Source organism: Pleurodeles waltl, chromosome 4_2, assembly GCF_031143425.1.
Source record: "Pleurodeles waltl isolate 20211129_DDA chromosome 4_2, aPleWal1.hap1.20221129, whole genome shotgun sequence".
NCBI lineage: Eukaryota > Metazoa > Chordata > Amphibia > Caudata > Salamandridae > Pleurodeles > Pleurodeles waltl.
This window is the reverse complement of record NC_090443.1, coordinates 975,344,960-975,355,696: the sequence shown is the minus strand read 5'-3', so window position 1 is coordinate 975,355,696 and position 10,737 is coordinate 975,344,960. Positions and strand designations below refer to the sequence as shown.

At 42.3% G+C, this 10,737-nt stretch overlaps 1 non-coding gene across 1 annotated transcript; it reads right to left on the bottom strand.

The window, feature by feature from the left end:
• Nucleotides 1–8,601: 8,601 nt before the first annotated feature.
• Nucleotides 8,602–8,717, bottom strand: LOC138294458 (U5 spliceosomal RNA). Its single transcript, XR_011203455.1, has one exon. It is a non-coding gene; the product is annotated as a U5 spliceosomal RNA (small nuclear RNA).
• Between the last annotated feature and the right edge of the window lie 2,020 nt (nucleotides 8,718–10,737).

Below are 10,737 nucleotides of genomic sequence, written 5' to 3'. Positions count from 1 at the left end.
GTGTTGAAGTTTTGTGAGAAAATCAAAGACAAATTAAAGGAGTAAAGGTTGCTTGGTGTTCTTGAGGAATTACCCCATGGAGAGTTTATGAGTAGTGCACTGGTGGCAAAGTTAAGTTCAATGTAAATAAATGGGAAATAATTGGTTATTAGAAATGAGGATGGTTCTAAGCTGCTTAATTTTCAACTGATTCTGGAGCTGTGAAAGATTTTGCATTTTGTTTAACATGCTGAGTAGTTTTTTTTTTACATTGATTCATTCAAGACAAGTGCAGCTAATGAACCATTAGTGATGGGTGTGTTCAGTTAGGGGGGCAGTGTTCAGTAGAGAATAAGGCAATTAGGAAGCTGAAGATCAGATTGGTATAAACACTGTGTCTTTTCTGATTGGCTATTCTTGTTTTAATTCTTATTGCTGCTGGTGTAGATTTTTCCCGGCCAGGTCCAGCGCTGAATAACTAGGTCACACACGGAGCTGTAAATCACATATCTTTATTCTTCTGTGCGTACCTCTGAACTCCAACATTCTACACCAAGTGTTTGTACATTGTATTCTAACAATTATGTCACACACTGATACAAAGTCCTTGAAGAGCCAGAAAGGTTCCATACTAAATCATGCAAGACACTCCATCTCCGATTCTGTTAAATGAAAAATTGCAAATGTCTAGAAAATCAAGAGACAGACACAAATACCTACATACAGAGAAACATGCACAACCATACCTCTTCAGTCAGTCTTCTTGATGCTTTGAGTCTTCAGATCAATCTGGTTACTGGAAGCTTTAAATGATCATCTTCATTGTTGGAGATTGCCAATGGTAGTAAGGAATCAGCAACAGTCACTCGGATTTTCCGCATCAATCTTTCTTTCACCGTCATAAGTTGAAGACAAGTGAAACACAGGCCTGAAGTGAGGAGAGTCCCTGGTAAGGATCTTCCCAGATTGTTGGGCAGTCACCACATGTCCTTTGGTAGACACTACTTGAATAAGTTCTACATCATAAGGAGCGTCAGATTTTCTTTTCCATAACTCCTTCCTGAGTTATGGACAATTAATCTTTAACTTTCTTGTACTTTTGATATTCACCACCCTTACTGAGAGGTCGAATGTGTTTGTTCCACGACTAATGTGTAATTATGTCTTAACTTTAGCAGGTCACTATCATGACTTCTAGCAGTGACAATTGAGCTACAGCAGCTAGTGTACTTGACTTGACAATGGAATTGATGTAGACCACAGTCGTTTTGGATGGAGTATCATGATCCTGAATAGGCACGCTCGAAAAGTAGTTGGCAGGATTTTGATTCTTTCCTGGTCGATGTACAATTCTATAATTGTATTCTTGCAATTGTAGGCCCCAACGTTGAATTTGCAGAGTCATCTCGGCTTTTGGATTATTGAAGATGGTCAGCAAAGCTCGATGATCAGTCACCAACGTAAAAGGCTTTCCATACAGGAATACATAAGAATGTTCACAAGCCCATACTCCTATAGAGGAAACCCATAGTGTTGAACCAGTGGATTGCTAAAAAATTTATTGTTTAAGTGATGATTCAAGTTCCTTTTCAAAAGAGAATTGTCTTTAACTGCACCTTGTAAACCCAGTTGAATCCACCTTCAGCGTTAATACTCCGTATTTTGTATAACTTTATTTTGTGTGGCAGCACAGTCCCTTTTTGGAAGATATTGGTCGTAGTTTTTTGACCAACGATGAGTAGACTTTTGCACAAAGCTCTCTTTCTATTCATACACTTCCCACTGGCTGGAGTTGTGCTTCGACTCCTAATACGCCAACCATTGACTCAGCACATCAGTAGAGGCTCACATGAGCAGTTTCCTTGGACCAACTCTCCAGGCCAGCACTTTTTGTTCATCTTAATTATCCCCTCCCACATCACCAATTGTAGCATCTTCCACTGCCTCATACCCACTGAATAACTAGGCGTCACACACTGAGCTGTAATTATATGTCTTTATCATATGTCTTTATTCCTCAGCGTATACCTGTGAATGCCAATATTCTAAACCAAGCATTCATACATTGGATTCTAATGATTACGTCACACACTGATACAGTCCTCAAGGAGCCAGAAAGTTTCTGCACTAAATCATGCAAAACACTACAGCTGGTTGTGTTAAATGTTGTGTTCCAAGCCCCAGATGGTTTAGAGAGCACTGAAGGTTTTGTCTTTGCTGGAAAATATAAAGAGCCTTCAGCTAGTTAATAGGCTTTTGTCAGGCATGCCCATCGTGTTAGCAGAGTTGAATCCTATTAGGGAATGGTGAAAGTGGCCGCTACTGATAAGACCAGTAGAAGATAAAGAGAAAAATTAGGAATTTTGTAGGGACAAAGGAATATGCAGAATTACGCACCCTGATATTATATTTGAAAAGGGGCAGGAAACACCTGATGTTCCCCCAAGCACTCCCCGACCGACCCCTCCCCACCCTACTCCACTTCCCCCATCCCGGGCTTTGCAGTGTGGGGACTGGTAGGCCTGGCTCTGGCCAATAATGAGTGGTTAATGTAAGTCCATAGGTGAAGGTGAGGGTGTTGGGATCCTCTTTGTGGTAAGTGCAACAAATCAGCTATCAGGGCATAGGGACTGCTATTTTATTTGATCCTCACTCTCCCTACTCCTGTAGAATGGTTTAGGACAGGTTTTTTTTTAATTGGTTGAAAGTGTGTTAAGGAGTTTTAATTTTGATGCAGAGGTGTTCGATGTTGTTTATGGACTGGAAAGTTGTTGTTTCTGATTATCAGGTGGAGCAGGGTGCAGGTTTACAATTTGTTTAGGGACTTAACAGTAGTTGGTTACGCTGTTGGGCTGGCGGATCAGCCCCAGCACAGGCTGGGGTAAGCGGGATTGGGAGAGTTCACTGGTAAAGAAACAGAAGGCCGGGTCTGGTAATTGAGTTATTCAGAGTATTATTGGGAAATGAGGTGCATTTACTTTTTGTTAAAATTGATGGGTGGTTACTTAGAAGTAGGGGCATTAACTGATAAGATGCTGAATTGTGTCTGAGTGCTTAGTGTTAGTCTTTATGGCTAGGTGCTAAGGAATTTAGAAGATATTATGCACATCTGTCTCATTAAAGCACTCTTTTTCCACACAGTTCAATGTGTGGAGTGGTTCTTGGACTGTGCTGCAATGTCCAAAAGGCCCTCCTCTATTTTCCCTGCATCATTCTAGTCTTCACTGTACAAAGAGGACGAGTAGGAAGTAAGCCAGTACCATGTGCATTTGAACTGGTATATGTATAGTTGACAATAATGGAGGTGAGGAGGTGTATTACAGAGAGAACGCACTAACGAAATCATGTGGACATAAATGATCTGAAACAAGCCTTTGTAAAGCCCAGACGTCTGGTTCACATTTAGAGTCCAGAATAAAATATTGTCTTCTGTATTCAATGTATCAATAATTCCAAATAGTTTTCATGCATGGCAATACATGCACTGGACTGGAGGCACAATGAGCCTCATAGAGGAGAGTGGATGATATTTCAAGTAGCCAACAACAAGAGTTTAAAGAGTGTAGGAGGCTGGCCTGGTTTGTAGTGAGTACCAAGGGGTACTTACACTCTGCACCAGGTCCAGGTATCACTTATTAGTGTAGAAGAAGTGTCCAGCAGCTTAGGCTGATAGAAAAGGTAGTTTAGCAGAGCAGCTTAGGCCGAACTAGGAGACATGCAAAGCTCCTACTATACCACTGGTGTCATATGCACAATATCATAAGAAAACACAATACACAGATATACTAAAAATAAAGGTACTTTATTTTTATGACAATATGCCAAAAGTATCTCAGTGAGTACCCTCAGTATGAGGATAGCAAAGTCTGGGGAATTTGCCCTGAACAATGTGGGGGCACCTTGGCTAGTGCCAGGGTGCCCACACTCTAAGTAACTTAGACATATAGGTGACTTATAAGTTACTTAAGTGCAGTGGTAAATGGCTGTGAAATAACGTGGACGTTATTTCACTCAGGCTGCAGTGGCAGGCCTGTGTAAGAATTGTCAGAGCTCCCTATGGGTGGCAAAAAAAATGCTGCAGCCCATAGGGATCTCCTGGAACCCCAATACCCTGGGTACCTCAGTACCATATACTAGGGAATTATAAGGGTGTTCCAGTATGGCAATGTGAATTGGTGAAATTGGTCACTAGCCTGTTAGTGACAATTTGGAAAGCAAAGAGAGAGCATAACCACTGAGGTTCTGGTTAGCAGAGCCTCAGTGAGACAGTTAGTCATCACATAGGGAACACATACAGGGCACACTTATGAGCACTGGGGCCCTGGCTGGCAGGGTCCCAGTGACACATACAACTAAAACCACATATATACAGTGAAATATGGGGGTAACATGCCAGGCAAGATGGTACTTTCCTACAAAGAGTAGTAGTAGTCCTCTAGGTGGCACCACAGCCCACTTTGTAAAGTTTAAAGAACTGAAAGAACTGATAACAAAAGGTCAACAGACACATGCACAATTAAGCCAGACATAAAAACACTGAAAACCCGAATAGAGAACTAATCAATCTTGAGTTGAAGAATGAGGTGGCTGTTACCGAGATTTGACCCTACAAACAGGTCCATTAAGCATATAAAATGCATTTTGCTAGTATGTTGTCCCCTGTGGGGTGACAAACCTGCAAACCTTAAAATTACTTTTTAGTGTTCAGAGTTGGTAGGGGCTCAAAACCGGACACTGTCCAAGGAGACATTTTGCCCCCAAAAAAATAATAATAATAATACTTAGGCTTCTAAGATTGCTTGTCATCCTATGGAGGTTGTGCAACCTCTGGTGGACCTCAGCTTCCTAAAGCCACTTACCAATGACCTGGAAACCTGCTCCCTACAGAAGCTTTCAACTCACTATGTTCAGACCGTGTGACATGGCTCTTCATCAGGAGCCCGTGTGAATTGAGAAGATACCGTGTGACACATAGTGACGCTGTGTGAAAACACCAGGTCTAGGATGGTATTCCACAATCACTTAATTGAGCAGGTGGGGTTACAGCATCTTTCACAGACAGAGACTGCAAGACGAACATCTGCACTTCCAACTGGTACAAATACAAACATTCAGTCAAAGTAATTATTAAAGTAGGCAAAGTGTGTGCATTTAGGAGTATTCAGTGGGGGTTACACTGAGGAGCAGCAGAGAGCACCCAGAGGAGGAAAGAAGGAAGAAGAGACCTAGAAAAGGGCATGTAGAAAACCACATCAAAGGAAGAACGGGATATGCGGAGCGTCACTATTTCTAACTTGTAGGCCGAAACATATCAAGAAGTCAGCAGGGTGTGAGAGATTCAGAAAGTGATAGCATGAACAAAGAATGTTGCAATGCTTTTAAGTAGTTAAGGGCATACAGTGCTCATCAACGAACACTGAAGAAAGACTGTTAGGGTCATAGAAAGTGTGGATGAGCTACTTACTCCTTTGCCACACTTTTCTAATGCAATATAAAGTCAGACCTTGGGTGACCACCTTCCTCACGCTCATTGTGTACACTGTCCATAACTGCATTCTGAGTGTGGTAGTCTTGTTTTGCTTCCGTGGAATTAATTGGATTAAGAAGTAAAATCAATGATTTGTAAGTGAAAAGGTCAGGGCTGGAGACAATGTCTGTAATGACCGGGTGTGAGATGCAAGAGCACCATGGATCCTTGTTCCCATGGAAGGATTGTTGTGGGACCTTCAAAGGGTCTGCAACAGCAGACAAACCCGTCCTGGGCCACAACCTCACACCAGCAACCCTGCAGTAATAACATTAACATGTGGCATAATGCTTGGTAAGAGAGAGCTGAGCAAAGACAGGGTCCTTCTGAGTAGACGGAGAAAGAGCTGCATTGCAGTCTTAGGTAGAGACCTCCTGTTCACACAGTGCTAGTGGGACCTAGATCTACAGTATCGGTTAAGCACTTGCTCACAACAGGCTTAATGTCACACCTGAAGAAAATGCCAGACAGTACATGCTACTCACAGCTCTGCGGTGTGCAGAGCTGGTCAGGGACTGGTAGAGGCTTCGGGAAGCAATCGGACTACAGGAACACACCTCATGCTGGCCTCCCCAGCAGATAGGAGTGGCTGCTTTGGACACAACAGAATACTGCTCCACTAATTTTGGAAACCAAGAGTCCATTTTAGTTAATTTTAGTGTTGTATGTTTAATTTGAAGTTTTATCCATTAATTCCTTGATGTTACTTTACGTGCTGTTATTTCTGTTAAAGTGTGGGCAAAGTCACTTCGTGTGAGGTCATCATATATGCCAATTAGTTCCCTCTTAACTATTCCCAAAAACCTTGGAAGATTGGTCTCAGGACTTCAGTAAGAATGACTCCTGAGACAGATGTCAATGCATGAAAATGTATGTTCTGAACGCATTCTAGGTGGAGACTGCAATTGTGTTGGGAAGAGGCAGACTGCAAACACACGCTAAAACCTTGTTCCTCTCAAATGAGGTGTGCTGAGAGGACACCAAACAAAAATTGGTGGCTGAGCCCTGGGGAAGAGAGGTCCAGAGCAAAGATATCTCATAGGTACTCCCAGCACCTAGAGAAGGTGCCTCAGTGACCACAAGGTATTTGGCACCACTCCAGCTGTCCTGTTCCCAGACTTTTAATGAGACAATATCTGTTCCTAGCTTGATATCACCTGAAGCACAGTGCTTGCAAGACCCGGATGGTAATCATGTGCAACTCAAAGGGTAATGTTAGCCAGGGCCCGGTTCTAAGCTTTTGCTAGCCAAGGCCATATACGGTTACATATGGCTAACAAGGGACTAGTATAGAGCCACACCAGTAGCCAGAGCCCAGTAATGACCCATAACACCCACCCAAAAAGCACCAAAACACTGAGGTGTTCAATGTTCATTTCTCCAGAGCCAAATCAGACAGTGCTGCTTAATGTCACTAACAGTTGTTGCTTTATGATCCCTGATCAGTATGTTTCTGCCTGTATGCTGGAGGACTTAGAAATTGCATCAATTGCTATTTTGCTCTGCACCTGCCAACTCCAAGCTCCAACTCTACTGTCATAACTGTGTGCCCTTCCAAAAGCGTCATCCTCGCTCTGTAAACCTTGGTGATGGGGAAAGTGACTCAAATGCCTTATGGATGCCCCCATAGGCAGAGTGCGAGAGATCCAATGTATTCCACGACAGCCTGCCTATACCGCTATACATTAAAAGTTGTGAACACTCTTGAAAATGGCACTTTGGCACTTCTGTGTGTGCTGCTTGCCAAAGCGCCATTAGTGATTGTTTATGTGCAGGAAGGGACACCTTCCCGCACATCAACAATCGCACCCGTCAACACAGACCTCCTTGCACAGTGGTTCAAGGATGCCTGCGTTGGCAGCTAAATTTAGTGCCAGCGCTGGTGGAAACACAGGGGTGCCCATATTTCCTTAAATACTGCGCATCCCTGTATTTCTAAAGTGACACGGCGCTGCCATTTTTGGCGCACTTTTCTTGAAATCCGGCCCAAAGTACCATTGTGCATTTTTGGGTAATTCCTTTTGGAGACCCTGTTTGAGCTGTGTGGTAAGCCTCTGCCACTGAGCCAGTCACCCACTAACATTTGATTTGCCACACGCTGTTTAATGATTTTTCCGACCATAAGAATAAGTTATTATGAGAATTGGGGGCGTTTATGGTTAGAATGTTTTGCCAGGAAAAGATCCTTACGCGTCATCTCTTTTTCTGAAAGTTTGAAAATCTCTGAACAGTGGTTTCATTTTAATAAGCAAAGATTCAGACAAGCAATAAAAACAAGCATTTGCAATGTACTGGGTCTCGTGTTTGCTCGATTTAGACCTGTTAGCGTTGTAAATTCCTAATTGGACTTTTCTTGCCACATAAATTGCAAATGAAAAGTAAAACAGTTGACAAAAGCGAGCTGATTCAAAGCGCCACAGCTACCATAAGCGCGAAGGAGAGACACAAAAAGAAGAGGCAGTTTTGTTCGAGTCAAACGTATCTGCAAGTGTGCAATTATCCATGTAACAGGATCAGTGTTCAAGACGCTACCAAAACTGCCCCAAAGAGGGACAAACGTAAAGCAATTACCAATGATAACAAATGATGTTTGGGTGTGGTTAAAAGCCCACAGATAGATTACAACAGGTCATAGACTGCGCACTCGACCTAATGAACAAGCCAGACAGGTCCAGCGCTAGCCTTATCATATCGCTTTTTTACCAAAGTATTGATAAAGCCTACAGGTCTCACCTGTGTGAGACCTATTGGCTTTGTCAATATATTTTGCCATGTTGTACAGCTGCACGACTGCTGTGCAGCATAGTTCAAAATAAAATAACAGCGCCATAGTGCTTTGTTTTTCTTTTTTTTTTTTACTTTCAGCCATGTTCCATACATGTACATGGCTAAGAAATGGCATAGACAAAGCTGTTTGGCTGTTAGACTGTTGCAGGATATAAATATATGTATATTTAACTAATGATTTATTTGTTAACACATTTTTATAATTAAGTCACAGAGTAAACAAGCATCATCACTATTTTAAATTTTAAGAACGGTAAACACGTCGCTCATTTTATACACGTAATACTATTTTTTAACTTTAATAGGGTAACCCTGTATTAAACAGGATTTTCAAAAATTAAGTGAAACTCTTAAATGTTCCTCTCCACGGAAATCTTTAGTAAAAGGCGAAAGATTTATTCGATTTGAAGAGAAACCAGAGTATACTGAAGAGTGTCACTGAATGTGGCGGCAAGAAACAACATTCCACAGAGTGTCAGGGTGATTTACTTTACTAAATTCATCTAAGAAAGCCCTTTAAAATACACCCAATTTATAGTAATTGTTGTAATCTGGTACATTGATAAAACAGTTGTTGCCACAAAAAAAGAAACAACAGGAGGGCTTAGAAGTGAAAGGGAATTATGGGTATGTAAATTTAGTCGTCAGTCCCATGACCAGAAAGGCAGCACTACAATAGTATCCCTGTCGCAGTGCGGTGGGCGTGGTTAAAAGCCCACAGATAGTGCTCCCGTCTAAAATCGCGGCTTTAGAGCCACACGTCCTTCCAGTGAGCCACGCCCACCTAGGTCCCTACGTCACCATCATGGCCGCGCCCATGAGAAACGGGCTTTACAGTAGAAGGCGGCTCAGAGGGGCCGTCAGTAGGACACGGGACAGAAGCCGCGCAGCATGGAGCAGCACCAGCAGCGAGCACGGATCTGACAGAAAGCAGCGCTTTTGCTGATCCCTCTACAGAGGAATACATCCCTCAACTCCTCATTTCCGTTCAGAGACGGAAAGCCAGAAGGGTCTATCCTGTGCGGTTTGCGCGTTGACAGTAGACTAGATGGACGGGGTTCGAGTCCTGGGCTCCACCACTGCAGCGGGGCTTTGTCTTTGAGAGTCCTCCTTCATGACGTTTCGCAGATGTCTGGCTAAATCACTCTCAAAACCTGTGGTTTTTGTGACCTGTCTGTTCGCCAACATGTTCAAATGACAGAGTGACGTATTTGAGAGAGAAAGTATTTATTTCCCAAACCCTGACAAGTGGCAAAGAATTTGCTTGAGACACCTCATTAAAAGTATCCCGCGTGTTAAAAAAAAAAGGGCAACGCGTTTTGAAGAGATACTTGAGAGATCCCTTGTGTTTTGAAAATCTAGAAGCGCAAATACTTGGTATGAGAAGTATTCATACTTACCCGAGACTTTCTGCTTTATTTGCTTTGTGCAGTTTTAGAGATCGCCTTTGGGGATGCCAGCTTTCCATTATCTCTTTGCAGAACACTGTGCGCGTAATACACACTGCAGCCTGCGGATATACTGTGCATGTGCGGTATGGTTGCCATCAGTCAGTATTTTACAGGCCTGGCTATTCTTTGAATGTCAGAACAGATTTAAAAAATGTAAAACTACATCAGAGTTTATACATGGGTCTTAAAGCAAATTGAAGAAGAACAGTGTTGTTGAAAAATACATAGGATTTCTAGTATGCTATTTTGGGGACATCTCCTGGCCCCTCCAAATTCTCGAAAGACAAAGAAGTGGTTGGTATTTCCAATTGTACATGTACGCCATATTTCTCTAAACACCTCATCCATCTACATTTCTTTCCTCCTCAACAGCCTTGTCTCTCTCTCTCTCTCTCTCTCTCTTGCTCTTGCTCTTCTTTGCATCGCCTTCACTTCACTACCCCTAAACACACAGCTCTTCCACTCACTCACCTGTAAGCACTGCATTTTCTCTTATTTACCCCTTTATCACTTCTTTCACGCACATTTGCAGAGAATCAGAATTCTAACTGGAATACATGACCACTGCTTGGTGCATCCTGCCGAGAGGACAAGGATTGGATGATCATATATTCTGAACCTTCTTTTGACCCTGACAAGTAACTTGCACTGCCTTTAGCCTCAGCTCCAGAGCTCTCGATCATTGACCATTATAAACACCTGGAGGTGACTCAGTTCAAAGTATGCACAATGATACTAATATGCAACACAACAAAAAATACATCATCTTTACCTATATGCCAGGCACAGTCAAGTTATGTTTTGCTTTATTTGTTTGAAATGTTTTCACATAAAACATTAATAGAAATATTGGTAAATAAATGCATAGAGCAATTTAAACATTAAAAATACGCTTGTAACATATAGCTAGATCAAGCACCATTGTCTAAAATATACCCTTATTTTATTGGACTGATTCCTTCAGCTAAACACACAAGGGGTGATTGGTTTTGC